Raw genomic sequence first — 18607 nt, forward strand, 5'->3', positions numbered from 1 at the left:
TGAGACCTGTTAAACTCACTTATTTGTTCTAATAATTTTTTGCCCATTCCTTGGTATTTTCTTTTTTCTTTTTCTTTCTTTCTTTTTTTTTTGAGATGGAGTTTCACTCTTGTCACCGAGGCTAGAGTGCAATGGCACAATCTTGGCTCACTGCAACCTCTACCTCCTGGGTTCAAGCAATTCTCCTGCCTCAGCCTCCCGAGTAGCTGGGACTACAGGCCTGTGCCACCATCCCGGCTAATTTTTGTACTTTGAGTAGAGAAGGTTTCACCATGTTGGCCAAGCTAGTCTCGAACCCCTGACCTCAGGTGATATGCCTGTCTTGGTCTCCCAAAGTACTGGGATTTTAGGCATGAGCCACCACACGCAGCCTTTCTTGGTATTTTCTATATAGACAATGCTTGTCTCCCTCTAAATTCATATGTAGAAACCTAACCTCCAATGTGATGATATCAGGAAGTGGTGGGGCCTTGGGAGATGATTAAGTCATGAGGGTGGAGCCCTTATGTATGTAATTAGTGCCCTTAGAAAAAGGAGCCCAGAGAGCTGCCTTGTCCCTTCTGTGATGTGAGAACACAGTGAGAAGACAGCTGTCTATGAATCAGAAAGCAGGTCCTCAACAGACACTGAATCTTCTGGTGCCTTGGTTTTGGACTTCCCAGCCTCCAGAATTGTGAAAAGTAAATGAGTCTTGGCCCTCCATGTCTTTAAGTTCTGCATCAGTACTCAAAGAGAAATAGCATTGATTTGATATTTAAACACTACCATTTAAATCTAGTAGGAAAAATCCTATATGGTAATGACTTGTAGTCTATTTTACAGATCAAGAAAATGAAGCTCAGAGAAGGAAGCAACTGGTCCAATGTCACGTAACTAGTAAGTGACTCAGCTGGGATTTGACCACACTTCTGTTTTCAGACACCGATCTTGTGCCCACCCCTTGTGGGGAATCTGAGCTCCTTTTTCTAAAGGCACTAATTACATACATAAGGGCTCCACCCTCATGACTTAATCATCTCCCAAGGCCCCACCATTTCCTGATATCATCACATTGGAGGTTAGGTTTCTACATATGAATTTGGAGGGAGACAAGCATTGTCTATATAGAAAATACCAAGAAAGGCTGCGTGTGGTGGCTCATGCCTATAATCCCAGTACTTTGGGAGGACAAGACAGGCAGATCACCTGAGGTCAGTGGATTTAACCAAACTTGGATCAAAAATATTAAAAAACCAAAAACACAAAAATGTAGTGTATCAACCATTTGCAAAGCACTTATGTTATATTAGGTATTATAAGTCATCTAGAGATGATTTAAAGTATATGGAAGAATGTGCATAGGTTACGTGCATATACTGTGCCATTTTGTGTCAGAGACTTGGGCATCCTCAGATTTTGCTACCTATGGGGTTCTGGAACCAACCCCTTATGGGAACTGAGGGACAACTATACTGTTGTTTATGAGCCATACATTGTGTACAAGTGAGATACTGTCCAAGCACCTGAGTGGACTGACATAGATGATCGTGTCTTCTGTGAGGAGTCATAGCTTTATTTCTTCCTTTGCAATCAATGAATGAATTTTATTTCCTTTTCTTACCTTATTGTGCTAGCTAGGATCCCTGGCATGATGTTGCATGGGAGTAGTGAAAGTGGATATCCTCCCCTTGTTCTTTATCCTAGGGTGAAAGCATTCAGTTTCTCACCATGAAGATTCATGCCAGCTGTAGGTCCTTTGAGAATGTTTTCATTTTTACTTTTATTTTTGGCATATGGATGGGAAGGCTAAAAACTTGCAACTGACTTTCCCCCTATACCTTTAATATTCGCCAAACAGTGGAGAAAGAGAAGCTGGGCCAGATGTAGTCTGGTTAGAAAACTCACTGGTCGGGAGTGAGTTTGAATATGTTTTAGAAATTCTTGGTCTTTCTTTTCCATGTGCCATTCCTCTTAGTCTGTTCTCGTTCCTCTGCACTCCCTAGCCCTGAAAAAAAATATTACACCTTTGTTAGTAAGACATCAAGTAACTGTTATTACTGAATAAAATGTAAGAAGAAATATACTTTTTAATTTGTCAGCATTGCTCTTCCCTCAGTGACCAAGTTGCTGCACATTTGATATCACAGGAGTCCACAGCAAATGACTGAGATGGACTCACCGAGTTAATTACCTAAAGATTATATTATTGGAAAAAGCTAAATCATCAGCTCAACCATGTGAAAACACTCTGAACGTCATCTTTAAAATGTCTTTGCAATTTGTTTGGCTGGTAGTGGAATCTGTACAAAGAATCAGTCATTGGAATAGCATTCTAATTCTGTTAACAACTACTTGAAATCAGAAAGTATTACATCTATTGTTTAGATTTGCCCATGCATTTCTTGTGTATTGTTATAAGCTGTTTATGTGTCTCTTAATAGATGAGAGAATGCAGTATCTGAAGTCAGAAGTATCTGAAGCAAGCAATGGAACAGAGGAACTTAGGTTGTGAGATGGGTGTGTACAGGTAATATCCCATATATCATAGTAGTGACAATAAAACATAGAAACTAATATACTCCCTCCCAGATTTCCACACAGACTAGGAGGAGCCTCCACTGTGGCTGGGGTCAGAAATGGCAGGTGGCAGAGCTACAGATGCATGATTCTGCCATGCCAGTGTCTGGAAAGAGAGTCACAGGGACAAAAGCAGTGGGATTTGGGCATGGGGGTATGGGGTGGCTTGTGTCACCCCACATAGGAGTTGATGCTGGGCTGCTACAGGAGCTCATGGATTCCAGAACAGCAAAGGAATGCCATTTAGGAGGCCTTGGAGGTGCTGATGGGGTGGGAGGGGCAGCAAAGGCCAGAAGAGTCAGGGCTAGTAGGAACGACATGACTGCTGGGCTTCATTCTGGGGTTGCCCCTGAAGACGGAGTGGAAGAGTCCAGCTGTGGTCAGTGGAGGCAGCGGGGCCGGGGAGGAGAGGCAAAGATGACACAGGTTTGTAGCTTGGAACTCTGGCTGGTTGCAAAATATTAGCAGAGGGGCAGAGGTCAGGGAATGTGCCACTTAGTCCAGTAATGGAGGGAATATTATCTTTGACCTAAAATATAAAAGATGGACTTAGAACTCAGGTTTAAGGGGGCAAAAGAAATGGCTCTACTTGGTATTGGGGTTGGAAGTTGCAGTGAACTTCTAAGAAGCTAGGGCCCAAAGCCTCACATGATGGAGAGGGCGGACTCACCAGAGGCGGGAAAGGAGGCCGGGTCACAGGGCAGCAGGGAGTCAGGTTGCCTGTAGCTCACCCCCTCGCTTACTTGGATCTTGGCTTACTTGTTGGGCCGTACATACCAAGAACCAATTATGTGCCACGCATAGGTTCTGTGTTACAAAGATGAAAGCGAGTCTCGAAGAGGTTATATGTGAGAAGGGGATAGATGGGACCAGTCATTCTCAATATAACACCGAGCAGAAATAGCCATGACACAGATCAGAGCAAAGTGAGGAGGTGAAGCAGGGAGAGGACAGGGAAGGAAGAACATTCTAGGCGGAGAGAAAGAGAAAGCATGTATAAAGACCATTTAAAATAGCACGCTTCTGGAGGGCTACCTTTTTCTCACAGCAATCTGTCTCTCATGAGCCCTTTTTCTGTTCAAAGTCTTCCTTAATACAAACTGTTTTATTTAAAATCTTAGTGCTTTTGGTTCGAATATGTGATCTCTAGCTTTTCAGTGAGAAGGCAGTTAAATGCCAGGGCCCCTCTGAGCCAGAGGCTCTCTGTGTCTGCCTGCAGTCTTTGTTCTCTGCCATGTAAAAGATGAAAAATGGTATCAGCAATATCACACCCAGTTACTGTGAAATCAAGGAATCACTCCGGTGAAGAATCTGGGGGTGTAGACCAGACAAGTCGAAACGACTTGGCGTCATGGCTTAACTTTGTCACGCCAAAGAGAGGGCTCATGCGTCAGTAGTCAGCCTCACCTTGGGTCTACACTGGGCCAAGTCTTCTTTCCCTGAATCCTGAACCCTGAAAGAATCGGCCTCCTCTGGCTGGTTTCAGGCATTGCCCATAAATCGAGGCTACAACTGTTCTCCAGGCATCTCCCTGACACCTCAAACGCATGCTGAACGCTCCTTGGGCCCCATGCCCGGGAATCTTTCCGCTTGTCTCTCTTCTGGGCTTGCAGCCAGGCTCAACTTTTCAAGATGTTGTCTTCCAAATCCTGCCTTGATTAACTCAATCTGCAGCCCCTTCTTTGTCACTGTTTTCTTGTCACTCTTTTGGTTTCTCCTGCAGTCATCTGTGTGCCTAGTCTGTCCTTTCCTAGGCATTTGCAATTGCAAATGACTATATTAACATTTAATTCACACCAGGCAGCTTTTGTCTGCTGCATAAAGACACACCTGGGCTGCATGGAAGACTGAGGACCTGGGCTAGTGGTCCCAGGGTGCTGTGGGTTTGGTTGGCTGAGGTCAGAATCCACACTGAGGTGGATGTGCCTGGGCAGATTTCTAAGACAAGGCAAGACAGGGGGACTTGTGTCTACACGGGGATCTCAGAAAGGTTTCGGGGAAGGAGGTTAGAAGCAGCCTTAGCTGTGTGCACATTCCAAACAGGGATTTGGGTACTTGTTCCTGGATATTTTGGTGAGGGTGTGGAGAGGTAGGAGCGGGGAGCCTGCACCCAACTTTGTAAAGAGAGAGAAGATATGAAGGACACAGATTAGAGGAGTATGATGACAGCTAGAAAAGAGAAGGTGAGCCGAGCACATGGCATGCAGGTGAGCGAAGGCATGGCTAGGAGTGGACCTGGGATGGAGGAGCCTAGGAGGCTTCCCTGGAGCAAGTCAGTGCGTTTGGTGTCACACAACCCCGCCTTCCCGCAACCCTTCTGCCTTGGGTCTGGTGGCACTGTCCTGGTTCTCCTGCTGCACCCACTGGCAGCCTCTTCTCCCATGCCTTCCCAGCTCACTTCCCCTCTGAGCTCAGGCCTCAGCCTGCAGTCCTTTGTTTCTCCCTGCCTCCCGATCTTCCTCCCCTGATCTCACTGTATACCCAGCCTCAGTTTTCACCCCTGCGGAGCAGACTCCCCAGCCTCTGTCTGCAGTCTTCTCCCCACCTGCACTCCTGCTCCGTCTTTCACTGCTGGTTAGACATGTCTATTGCTGTTCTCTGTCACCTCCGGCTCACTGTGCTGCACTCAGGCATCCAGCTGGAGGAGTCCATGAGCTGTCCTCATAGATGCCTTCTAGGCTGAGTTTCTATCAAAAACAAACTCCTCACCTCACCTCTTCAAATGGTATTTTCTTCTGTCTTCTAGTGTTTGTCAACAGAGCTCATTTCCCAGACTGGCTGCCTTGCTCATCTTGCCTCTTTCCCACTTAACCCACACAGCCCTCACTTCCGAACTCAATTCCTACCACCTCTGACCGTCTCTGACTCATCCGTCCTTTGTGATCTACCCAAACTCTGTGTGTCTGGTTCTACTCGACCTGCCTAGCCCTTTTCCCACAACTTTTCTGCACTCACCTTCCTCTACTCTGGCCATGCTGATCACTTCACCATCTTGGAGCACCCAGCACTCATGAGATGCCACGATGGTCACACTGTATCCCTTCCCTGAAACCTTCCCAGCCTGTCACCCAGGCTGGGGTGCAGTGGCGCAATCTCGGCTCACTGTAACCTCCACCTCCCGGGTTCAAATGATTATCCTGCCTCAGCCTCCCAAGTAGCTGGAATTGTTGGCCAGGCTGGTATTAAACTCCTGGCCTTGTGATCCACCCGTCTCAGCCTCCAAAGTGCTGGGACTATAGACGTGAGCCACCTCACCCAGCCTCCATCGTTTTCTTTGACTTCTTCTAGAACCAGTAACCTCTGCTACACAATTTAGCATGTAACCATATATGCTCAGTGTTCCCTTTTTCAAGTATATTAGTCTTATCTCCCCAACTTGAACATACACTGTTATCAAGTCACAATGATCATTATTTTTGCATTCCCCAGAGTGTCAAGGATGTAACAACACAAGATCAACAAACGTTGACTAATTGATAACTCAGAGTCTAAATTAAAGACAAATTTTAGTCTGATGAACTTAAAACTAATTATGTTGGGTGGAAAATACCCTCAGTTTGGGTATGGTTATCTTCAATCTCTCATTAAGAGGATAATGTCTCATTAACATTTATACTGACAGCCCCTAGCATGGAGCCTTACTTACTGGCTAGTGTGTTGAATGAATACCTGACTTACTGAAGCTTTTCACTTTGAAGAGGTTTGGTAGCATTTCCATCCAGTCCTTGTACATAGGTAAGCATTGTCACTGAGGACCAAAGGGTCTTCCAAACCTGTGATGCCAGGGAGACATTTTACTTCTCCTTTTGTCTGGCCACAACTCTATTTGTTACTTTTAATATTTACTTTTGGCTCTATCACTCCATCAAGTTGTTTATTTTTGATTGATTCCTTATAATAGATGTAGCAGAATGGGATAAGGCAGCATCATTTTCTTCCATTCCATTTTATCTTTTATCAGCATTTAGTTCTCCTGTATAGCGTTTCCTGAGTCATCAGTATTGGGCTAATGGACTGGAACGGCCCAAGTTGAATGGTAATTACTTACTCTGTTGCTGATAGCCCAGATGAGAATAGGACTTATTAGATCTGTAATAATGGAAATCTGTGTTTAATGCAGATCTTTTAAGCAGTTTGAAACGATCTCAAATTCATCTCTCTTTGCCATATGTTAAAATGTCACATTATGGTTTTAAAATTCAGGATGAGAACTGAAGTTTCAGGAGAGCCTGCCTGTGGAAAAGTTCTCAAATCTGTCCTTTTTAAAATCAGAAGCATTTGTTCATCTCAAATCAAGCCTCCTCAGAGACGCCAGCTCTGTCTGGGCAGTCCCCGCAGGCAGGGTGGGACCAAGAAGAAGAGGGCTTAGTTTACAAGGATTTAGGACAGAGGAGACTGAGGGGAAGTGAGGATGGTGGCCTTTGGATGGTGCCAGGAGGCTGGGGCCATGGATTGAGTGAATGCACTCAAGTCAGGAGCTCCTTTGCTTCAGTCTTCATGGTGGGCTCCCAGGGCGGAATGCTCGCTCACACTTGTGTATCATTAGCTCATTTCCTGTTTCAGTGGCGGAGGACTTTAGCTTTTCCACAAACACTGCTTTCTTTTTCCCCCATTCACGTGAAGAATAAAGGTACAGGAAATTTGACCCAAGAGATTTCTGTGCAAAGGCCATCCTTTTCAGATTCCAGACCAGACTCGTGAAGTGAAATGGCTTACACAGGTCATATGTCAATCAATGCTGGAATGGGGGCTGGGGGGAGAACCTAGTCCCCACTCAGGGCTCCTGCCACCACTCTCAGAAGTATGTTACAAGTGGAACTTCTGGTGAGCAGGATCGCTGTGTTTTCAAGGTATTTTCAGTATCCTGTATCATTCTTCTTGTCTGGGAAATGGCCCTAAATAATTTAGCTTCCTCTGAGTACAGAGTCTTAGCTGGAGACTTATCAATGGGGGCTGTAACCTCAACCAGTTTCATAAATGAAGCAGGTTCATGATGGAGCTCCTGTTTCTCCATAACCTTAGGGTGAGAAATGGTTCTCAAGATGTGTTTAGTTTATTATGTGTTTCTGCTCTTTGATGAGTCTCTTGTATCTTTTCAAATGGTAGATGTATGGAGTAGTATCATTATGGTGTTGGAAGACTTGGTACTGGTGAAATGTTCCAAGCATATACCTCCTGTGGCTTGGAAGAGTCTTCACAGAATTCAGGACAGACAGGTGATGCTGATTCATTGGTAGAGGATTGGTTTATTTCCCACAGTTCTAAATTATGCACCTCGACAACTCAATAAACCTTATGTAACTGCCAACCCACTGATGGATATGGTGGAGGATAAAAAATATGATTGAGTCAAGATGCTTATGGTATAGCATTCTATAGTCTATTTCTTTTTAAAAGATTCTTGAGCTTTGATAAGTTTCTATTGATACATTTTCTTTGAGTTCAGTGAGCTGGCTTCATGAATGTGTTATTACCCACCTCTTCTTTGAGAGGAAAGGGTCATGTTTTAGTACTTACCCTAATGTCTATAGAAGTCACTGTTTTATGTGCTGTATCAGAATTGACTTAAAAATTGCACGTATTTGCTACATGTTTTGGTGACATGATATATACCAGTAGGGAAATTTGAGATCTTTTTTGATCACAAACTTTTCAGCTTATGTCCGGTATTTGTTGATGTTTTATTTATTGGCGAACCTTTTCTAGCAGCAGGTCTATGGGCAGCCCTGACCTGTCTTAAAATCAGTCTTAGAAAGAAGAAAAGCTATGGATTCCTAGTTGAAAGTTCAAGTTACCTGCAAAACATTTTGTTTCAATTGAATATGTCTATCTATAGTTGAGGTAGAAGGGGATTTTAGGAGCCAGGGAGTGTCTTCTGGGTCCTAAGTTGAGAAAACAAAAATAAAGTGACTTCACTGGAATCAATTAGAACTAGGTCAAGAACCTGGTCACCTCACTGCTGGGCTTACATCCTGCCTACCACTTCACCTGCCTCTTTTTTTCCAGAACAAATATTTTACATTTGATCACTTCCTAATGAATATGTCTATTCCTGAGACTGGCAAACTTTGTGATTCTATCAGAGCAAGAAATCTTATTTGTAAAGAGGCTGCCTAACTATCCACGACATTTTAAATGTCTGCATTGTCCTTGAGTTAAGAGTGTGAAAATCAGGAGACCCAGGGGTGTATTCACTTCCTGATAGATTTTGCTTAGTTTACCATACTCTGACAGTAAAAATCAAATGAATCTGAGCTGTTTAACATTAGCATTCCAGGCTGGGCACAGTGGCTCACCTGTGTAATCTCAGCACTTTGGGAGACCAAGGCGGGTGGATCACTTGAGCCCAGGAGTTTGAGACCAGGCTGGGCAACATAGCGAGACCCTGTCTCTACTTGAAAAAATAACTTAAAAGAAAAACAAAAACAGAATAACATTCCAAGCAGGAAAATAATTGGGAAAAACTGGTGTCATCTATATTGCTAATTTTATGTCACAGAAACTACCACAGAGTTATAAGTGCAATGATGAAGATACAATAGACATTTTTATGTAAGAAAAATGAAAATTCATCTTAGTGACTGAGAGCAAAGATTGACTTTACATAGACCTCAGCGCCAATAATGATCATTTTAGTAACTCAGGTTTTGTTTCTTCAGTTGAAATTCAAAGTAACCCAGGTTGATAAGTAGGCAGTGATGTTGAAAGATTGGAACTAAGTTCAGATACTTTGGAATGTTTTACTAGATAAAGAGGCAGGGGCATAAAATAACTTGTTGCCTGTGATTTGAGAACTACAGGATTGCACCAGGACCTAAACCTATTACTCAGACCTGCAGCCTAATGACGAGATTCCTTCATTAAGGCTTTTGTTCGTTTCTTTCTTGGTAATCTTGTTGGTTTTCTATTTTTACTAGAGGAACATGACTCTTAGGACTCATAGCCAGTTGCAAGTTTCTGATGCTCTGTTGATTCATGAGCACTAGAAAGAGTTAAAACTCCCTGTCTCTCACCGTTTCCCCCTTGGCAGAGTCCAGCTCACTGATGACTATGGTGAGTCGGTCAGTGCCCCATCGTATGTCCTGGCATCCCACAAGACAACATTGTCTTTTAATATTTGAATTATTTTTGCCTCTATAGTAGTGTGATAAGACAGAATCACTATCTGTTTTTTAAAATATAGCAAAATTATCCAGTTTTTTGAAGGAGCTGAAAATACTTGGCTCTGCACACTGAATAGGTACCAAGGACAGAAGGAAGACAGGGTTCATCTTCTCTTTCTAATCATGGGACTCTGGGCTTTAAGGGTTGGTCTCTTCATCTTTCCAGTAAAAGGGTGGGACTGAGCAATCTCCATGGTTACTTTCAGCTCTCGGAGTCGATCATTTATAATTATAATGCGTGTTGCATCTGTGTATTTCAGTCGTTCTGAACAGAAGGGTTTTTGTCTTGGCAAGGTTTTGTCTTGGAATAGTGTATATATTTTTGTGGAATGAATGCTTTCTCCCTGATGTCTGGCAAGGTCTTGTCTTGCTTGCTTCTTTGTTGACATTCCTGGTTTCTGGTCCAGGCCCGATTCTTACCCAGCTGATGGGGTGTATTAATTAGGAGCACGGGCTGTGGAGTTCAACAGACCTCGGTTTATGTTCCAAACCTCAGTTGATCTAGCTTTCTCATGTGTAAAAATGAAAAGATGCTGACTTTGTGGGTTGAGGTGAGATACTCAATGAGAGATTGAAGGTAAAGCCCTTAGTACGGGGCCTGACACCTTCCTGTGCCTTCCTGCTTTCCTACACCCCTCCCTCCCCAGGTAAAGGTTTTTATTTGCAGCAATGTCAACCCTAAAGTTGTTCTAAGTGGAAAAACTGTTTCTTCTACACTCACAAAACATTTCTGACACCAACTGTGTAGATTTTCCACACCAAGCAATTCTCCGCTTCTCTGCAGACACCAACTGGGTGTCTAATAATTCACTTCAATTCTGGCATTAACGACCTGAAGTTAGACCCCGCAGGTTAAGGGGCTCAGTCCTTCAAGACTGCCCCCCACTTCACATGCCAATTGCAAGTCCCCAGGTTGTCCCCTGTACTTCTCTCTGAGTTGGTTAAGCAACTCAGTAGTTTATAAAACACCCTCCTTAGGTTTGGTAATTTGCTGGAATGGCTCACAGAACTCAGGAAAACAATTCATTATGTTTACTAATTTATTGTAAAGGATACAACTCAGGACCAACCCAATGGAAGAGGTGCATAGGTCAGGTATGGGAAAGGGTGTGGAGCTTCCAGGCCCTTTGGGGTGCCGTCCTCCCTCACAGCACCCTGATGTGTTTACCATCCCGGAAGCTCTCTGAATCCATTGTTTAGGGTTTTTATGGAGGCTTCATCATATAGGCATGATTGATTAAATCATTACCCTCTTCCCTCCTCAGAGATGGGGAGTGGGGCTGAAACTTTTAATCCTCTGTTGACCTGGCTGGTTCCTCTGGCAGCCATTCCCCAGCCAGCAGGAATCACCTCATTAGCATAAACTCAGGTAAGGTTGAAAGGGGTTTGTTATGAATAACAGAAGATACTCCCGTACCTCCATCACTCAGAAAGACCAAGGGTTTTAGCAGCACTGTACCAGGAACCAGAGGCAGAGACCAAATACATATTCCTTTTTTTGTCACAATTGTATGTATTTCACATATTTTTGCCTAGTGTCTACAACTGACACTGTTGGAAATTGTGTTTACATCAGTTGAATGCATTGAAGAAATGGACAGGAAATCCAATGTTTTTGGAAGACACTGGATTAAAAGCTGTACTAAAATGCTCCACCTGCTTATCCACTACTTCCAAATATTGTGACATTTTTGAAGTTGGGAAATTCTTTTTTAGCTGACTTTCTGGACTTGACCTCTTGAGTATGACTTCAACATTGATAACTTTCCATGCTGGTCTTCCTCTCTGGGCTTCTGTATCAAATCCAGTTAATCCAGCAAATATTTACTGAACTCTAGGCACTGTCCTGGAAACTGGAGATGGGTGAGAATGAGAGAGATGTGTCTACAGCCCCCAATAAATACTTGCCTGCAGCTGAGAGGAGGGGTTAGAACTTAACCAGTAAACAGATATATATAATTTCAGATGGTGCTAAAGGTTTCAAAGTAAACTTAAATTAGAATGCCTGGCAGGGAGCAGAAGGTCATGCTATTATCTAGAGAGCAAGGGTTTGGGTAGAAACCTGCGTGAAATCAGAAAGTGAAATATCTGCAGGAGAAATGTTCCAGGCAGTAGACCAGCAAGTGCAAACACCCTGTTGGGGTAGGAATCTAGACATGATCAAAAGACAGTGTGCAGTATGGCTCAGGAGGAGAAAACAGTGGGAGAGGAAATGAGGCTGGAGACCCATCAGGGACAGATTCTGGGAGCCCTGCTGGCCAAAGTGAAGACTGAAATGTGTCCTAAATGTCATGGACAGCCACAGGAAACATGGAAGCTGGATATGATATGATTGTATTTACATTTAAGACAATTACTGAGGAGAATAGATGGGTGGAGAGGAGCCCAGAGACAGGGCAAGAGTGGAGTCAGAAGGAAATAGATAAACTAGCTGGGTCGTGTTGGAGGCGGTGAGAAGTGGTCGTGGTCCAGACATCTTATGAAGGTTGACCTGGTGGGACTTCCTGGGGTCACACAGAGGTGGTCTCACCAACAGTGTTAGTGCTCTAGAGACCTCACTTCTACCCTTGGGTCATGTACCTGCATGGGAAAAGCCTTTCTCCACACCCTAAGTGTCTTGGCCCAACTATGTGATTGGTGTGCATTTTGGATGAGTGGAGGAATGGGAGATTATGTAAGAAAGCTTTTTTTCTCCTCAAAATATAGACATGTGAGTGAAATACAAAGTTGGGGTGGGGAGAGGATGTAGTTCTCTTGGCACATGACCCCATCTATAGCTCCCATCTGGAGCTCTTTGCTTAGCTCCGACCTCCTAACTTTTTGAGGCTGGGGAGTAGACAGGTGATTGAAAGACTTTGGGAACTTGCCTGGTTTATCCTCTAAGCTGCAGTGGCTACATCAGGTTTCCTGGTTCCTGACCCCAATTCCAGATATTCATTTATTTGACTTGCAGAAAGGCTAAGCGTATCCAAAGTGAGTGATGAGGATGCAGCCTGTTAAGGCCAAGGATATAAACTAAGCTGTGTGTATTGGTTACGTCCTGCTGACTGACGCATCAGCATAAACCTAGTACCTTAAAACAACACACATCTATTCTCTCACAATTTCTGTGGGTCAGGAATCTGGACACAGCTCAGCTGGGTCCTCTGCTTCAGGATGTCTCACAAGGTTATGCTGAAGGTGTTGGCTAAGGTGGAGAGCTCATCTGAAGGCTCACTGGGGAAGGATCTGCTTATAGGCTCACTTGTATGGTTGTTGGCAGGATTCAGTTTATTTATGGACTGGTTTTTTAATTTTTGTGGGTACATAGTAGGTATTTATGGGTTACATGAGATATTTTGATACAGGCATGCAGTGTGTGATCATCACATCATGGATAATGGGGGAGATTCAGGTTTTGAAGAGCCATTGGGCTCTGGGCCTTGCTTCCTTGCTGACTGTCACCTGGAGGCCATGCTCCTTTTTTCTTGCCACACAGGCCTTTCCAACATGGCAGCCTGCTTTATCAAAGCATGCCAAAGTGAGAGTCTCCTAGCAAGATGGAAGTCACAGTGTCTTGTGACTTAATCATGTAAGTGGCTCTCCTTAGTGTTGCCATATTCTATTAGAAGGAGCCTTCAAGGAGAATGCTCTGCCTAAGCTTATCCAACTGAAATCCTGTGCTTTCTGTTTTCCGCTTTATATCAACATGCCTTTGAGGCAGGTAATATTGTTTAGACTGAGTCTTTAAAATAACATGCTTCATGAGTCAACCAGCCATCTCACCTGACTCTAACATTTCCCTTTATAGCCTCCACTGAGGTTGGCTATAGCCAACCATGTTGGGAACCCTCATGTTATAGCTCAGTTTATCTTAAATCTTGACTTTGTGTTTGCTCTTAGCTCTAGAAGACTGTTTAGCTTTCTAGACTTGGTACTCCCTTGACTTCTTCAGTCTCAGCCAAGAGAGTGTCATTTTAGGCCATTGTCACACTAGGATGTAGGAGGTAATAAAGACAGGTTAGTTATACTCAGAACCAAGGCTGTGTGAGAACCAACAGAAGACAGACCTGCAATGTGTCACCTGGTACTTATGGCCTCTGTCTGCCAGGGGCCAAGTGTGATAATGGGTCAGGAAGTAGAAGGTTTACAAAGTAGCTGAGATGCTATCTGGGACCTACTATTAAAAGCCAGGGAAGAATCCTACAACTAGGAGAAGTCATAGGAGTGCTCAGAAGGCCATCAAAGCTCCCAAGGATCTGGGAGCTTGGAGAAGTGATGGTCAAGGAAAAAATGGTTCAAAATACAGAATTTCAGATTGTGTAGAATGGCAGCATTAGTAAGCAGAGAGTAGTAGACAGGCCGATCTGTGGCTAGGTTATTTGTTCCTGGACTTTCTTTTTTCATTCTTTCTTTTTTTCCCCACTCTACCCTGGAAGCCCAGGCCTAGATATAGAGGCATAGTGTCTTTTCTGCTAGCTGAAGAGGACAATGTGGCATCAGGGAGGCAAGCTGAGCTTGTGCTGTTGGTGTTGGTGGTGATGGTGGTGGTCTTGGTGGTCTTGGGTGGTGGTGCTGGTGACGGTATTTGTAGTGATGGTGTTGACAGTGGTGGTGTTGGTTTTGTTTGGTACAGGTGGTGTTGGTGTTGGTGGCATTGGTCTTGGTGGTGATATTGTTGGTGATGTTGGTGTTGGTAGTGGTATTTTTGTTGGTGTTATTGTTGGTGGTAGTGTTGATGGTCTTGGTGTGGTGCTATTAGTGTTGATAGTGCTGGCATGTCAGTAGAATTGATAGTGGTGGTGTTATTGTTGATGGTGTTAGTAGAGGTGTTGTTGTTGGCATTGGTGGTGTTCATGGTGATAGTGGTTGTGTTGATGGTGTTGGTGTTGATGGTGGTGAGCAGTTCCCTCACTGCTCTTTTACACAGCCAGCGTCTTAAATAATTCCCTCTCTGTAAGTGGGAATTACAGACTCTAAACCTCTTTCAAAAAAGCAGAAAGAATCAGTTTCCTGCCTGGGAACAGTAAACCTTGATAACTACTTTCCCTCTAGATGTAAAAGGTTTGGCTGCTGTATTCTCAGTGAAAATAGCAGAAAATCCCTGACTGGGATGAAATGGCTTGATTTTCATTGGATTCTAGGGTTATCATTATTATTTTTAATACTTACCTGATCAGTTTTTTTTTTTTTAGAAACTAGCAAGACATTTTTAAGGATGAAGACACATTAAAAACAACTCTAAGGATCCCAACTCTAAGGTAGCTTTCAGCGTACCTCCTCCATTTCCCTATTTGTTTTCACCTGATCTACATAACAACTTTGGCAGACAGGTAGAGCAGGCACAACCCAAATTTGGTGGATGAAGAGATCTAGATTCAAAAAAGCTAATTGATGTGTCAAAGGACACACAGTCATGTAAGTGACAACTGTATGCAACCAGGATTCATACCTAGGTCTTCCCACTCCAAATCCAGCACTCACATTGTACAGAAAAATACCCTGATTTTATCACCTAACCTGTGAAAGGAGAGAAATCAAGGGCGAACAAAGGGAGAGAAGGTAAATGATGTTGAATAAAACATGAGAATAAACAGTCTGCATACATAGCCTTTTGATCTTTATTGCAGGGCTGGACCCGGTTCTTAACTGTTCTTTGCTCATGCCTTCTGCTTTTGGTAAACATTCCCAACATTTACCATGAAATCCTCTCTCTCAAGGCTGAAGGGCTGCTGCTCCTTCTGCAAAGCCCTTGCTGATCTCTCATCTCTGGAGATGGCTCTGCCCTTAGTGAATGTGAATGCCCCTGTGGACAATTGGTGACTGAGGGACAGCTGGCTGCAAGGGGCACTTCATCAGTATGCATCACAACTGGGGCTTGGCAGTCATTAGAATTCATTATAAATTACTTGGAGTCCCAGGAATCTCATTTAGTTCTCACTTAGCAGCTGGAAGATGCTACCAGCTGTGGGTCTAGGGTCCCCCCCTCAAAGATTTTACCTAAACATTGTGAGGAGGGGTAAATAGGTAGAATGACCTGATGATGAGAGGGTGGGGTAAGGCGGACAATCCAGTTTCTGCCTTTCTACCTCAGAGTCAATGCCCTGAAGATACCATTGGGGGAATGAGCTCTGGGCACAGCTTAATCCTTAGTACTTCTGGTGGGCCAAGGAATACTCAAGGGTGTCTTTGTGGGTCATTGCAAGAAGGTCGGGAACAGAAGAGGGAAATAAATAACCAAAGAGAGAGCAATGGAGAAGAAAGCTGCACATGGTTCTCTGTGACCTCCAAGAGCCAGGCCCTGGTGGCCTTTTCTGCTTCAGCTACTGTGACACCTTTCATGGAATCCTGGATGAGGGCCTGAACTGACCATTCATTCAGTCCTCTGGTCCTTTGAGCCCTGTGTTCCTGTGGAAACCCACTCATCTTGCAAGGCTCAACTCTAATGTGAGGACCAAGTGCTTTCATATGGCTCACCCCTCACCATTCTCACAATAGCTCCATAAGATAGGTGTGATTTCCATTCATTTTTTTTTTCAGAGAAGGAAAGCACAGCTCAGAGGGGTTATTGACCTGTGCAGAGCAGGAGTTCTGGTGGGGAGTGGAACCCATGGGAGCTGCACACTGAGTTCCTTTGTCCCCTAACCATGGCACTTTCCACACGACACTGCATTTGTGTCGTACCAACATGCGTCTTACTGATTATTACCATGTTGGACAGGACACAGTGGCAAGATGAGCCAGGTTGGCCTTCTGTGCTCCTGGCCTTTCCTCATGTGGCCCTTTTCCTATTGTGTATTTACCTCTTCATGAAAGAGATGCTTCCCTGTAACCTCACGTTGCCATCCTCTTTCAACCCTGTTCTAGGACGGAGGCTGGCAAACATTTTCTATAAAGGGCCAGATGGTAAATATTTTAGGCTTTGCAGGCCATACGGTTCCTGTCATGAAGACTCCACTCTGCCACTGTAGAGTGAAGGCAGCCATGGTCAATATATAAATGAATGAATGTGGCTGTGTTCCCATTAAACTTTATTTAATGACACTCAAATTTGAATCTCATAGAATTTGCATGTGTCATGGAGTACTTTTTTTTAAATTGTTGTTCAACCATTAAAATATGTGAAAACCACTCTTAGCTCATGGGCTGTACAAAAACAGGAGGCAGGCTGGATATGGGTAGCTGGCCATGGTTTTGCCAACCCCTGTTCTATAACTAATTGAATGGTAATCCTTTACCTTTGAGTAAAATCATCACTGTGTTAGTTCTTCTGAAAGCGCATACAATTTAAACCTTTAACTGCAGGTGAAAGGCTTTGTTGCCTCCTAAAGGGATTTTGGGTAGTGGTGGCTGTGATGGGTGGGGTGAGAGAGGTCACACCAGGCTGCTTCTGACTAACATAAGGTTGGTCCTGCTGTGCTGCTATTGTTTCTTCAGTGGAAATGTTAGATGTAAAACCTGTATGTCATTTGTCTTTGAGCTCTGTATGGAGAAAAAGATCTTGCTTTGGTTTTTGTAAAAATACCAGGCTTAGATCTTTTTGTGTGAGCTGTCATCAGCCATTCTGATTGTTGATCTTGTAAATTCATGCTTTTCAGTGTTGGCAGAGGGTTGCCTTTGTTTCTGAACAATTTCATGAAGTGTTTCTTTCAACTGGGACTTACTTTGAGCTTAACTGTAGCTATACTTTTTATCTCAACTAGATTTTAAAGACATGGGAACCTGCCATCATACTACAGAGGATTGTTTTAGAATCTTTCCTCTGTGTAAGAACTTCAGGAAAAGGTATGACCAGCCTCTGGTCAAGACCCTTTTGACAGTTGTTCTCCAGATGATCTACAGTGACTGAGCATGGCTTGAAACTTGGCCGGTGATCCCTGGGGTGTCTTGAAGGGTTTCCTTTTTACTCAGTCTTGGGTATATCCTGGAATAAAAATTTTCATATTCTACTGTGTGTGGAATTTGGAAAGAAGCACAGGAAAGGAAATGGAGACTTAATGAGGAGCTTGATTTTCGCTTGTACCTGAGCTGCCTTCCATCACCAGCTTCTGCCCCATGTTGTATGTTAGGAACCTTACTAGGACTGCAGCAGCTAGAATACTATGCGGTGCCTGAGTTACATGGCCACCCTTCCAAAAATCATTCCATAGCCCAAGGAAACATTGATTTAATACATTCCTCAACAAACTGAGGCCTGGGAATCTGAGAAATAAATAAATAGGTGGACTATCCGTTGCAATGACAGGGCACGACTTCTTGGTTTGTACTTCTTCCCAAAATGTTTTGATCACACTGTTACCAGCAGGTAATAGTTACTTGCTATTATTGTTTTTAAATTAATCCTAGAAGATCCTTTAAGTATATTTGATGAACATCATGTTACCTGCCAGCAAGGACTTACACTCTGGCTATTTCTCTATTCAGAGGTAGTTCTGTAGTACTTCTGCTGTACAACACAATGAACTATCAATTATTTAACCTTGCAGTGATTATACATTAGACTATAAACTCATGGAATTTAATTTAAATAAGCAGGTTACTACTCCAGAACTTTGAATATTATGCTCTGGGAAGGAAAATCTTGCAATTTGCTTTACAAATTTTGAGTATTTGTAAGTTCACATTTTACACATCTAGGGAATATTTGTATGTTTAGGATTTCTCATAAGATTAAAAAAATACTTCTTTTGGAATAACTGAAGACGAAGAGAAGTTACAAAAAATCATACAGAGTTCTAGTGTGCCTGTGAACCAGCTTCCCCCAACATTAATATCTTACATAATCAGCGTGTTGTCAAAGCCAGGAAATGCATATTGGTATAATACTCTTAACTCAAATACAGATATTATTTGGATTTCACCAGTTATTGCATGTACTTTTTTGGTGTAAGTTCTACGAAATTTTATCA

General features: G+C 43.4%; 1 protein-coding gene across 8 annotated transcripts in view; it reads left to right on the forward strand.

Annotated features, from left to right (window-relative positions):
- MSRA (methionine sulfoxide reductase A) overlaps positions 1-18607 on the forward strand; it is a 368941-nt gene that overhangs the window by 114946 nt on the left and 235388 nt on the right. Inside the window, exon 1 of one of the 8 annotated variants that reach the window (XM_064368786.1) lies at positions 2451-2506. The exons of the other annotated variants lie outside the window; for them this stretch is intronic. The gene's annotated coding sequence lies outside the window, so the exon portion shown is untranslated. Of the gene's footprint in view, positions 1-2450; positions 2507-18607 lie in introns of those variants that run through there. 8 annotated transcript variants of the gene reach the window in all.

The sequence above is a fragment of the Aotus nancymaae genome, unplaced genomic scaffold, assembly GCF_030222135.1.
Source record: "Aotus nancymaae isolate 86718 unplaced genomic scaffold, 86718_ANA_hifiasm-v0.15.2.pri h1tg000079l, whole genome shotgun sequence".
NCBI classification, from domain to species: Eukaryota; Metazoa; Chordata; class Mammalia; order Primates; family Aotidae; genus Aotus; species Aotus nancymaae.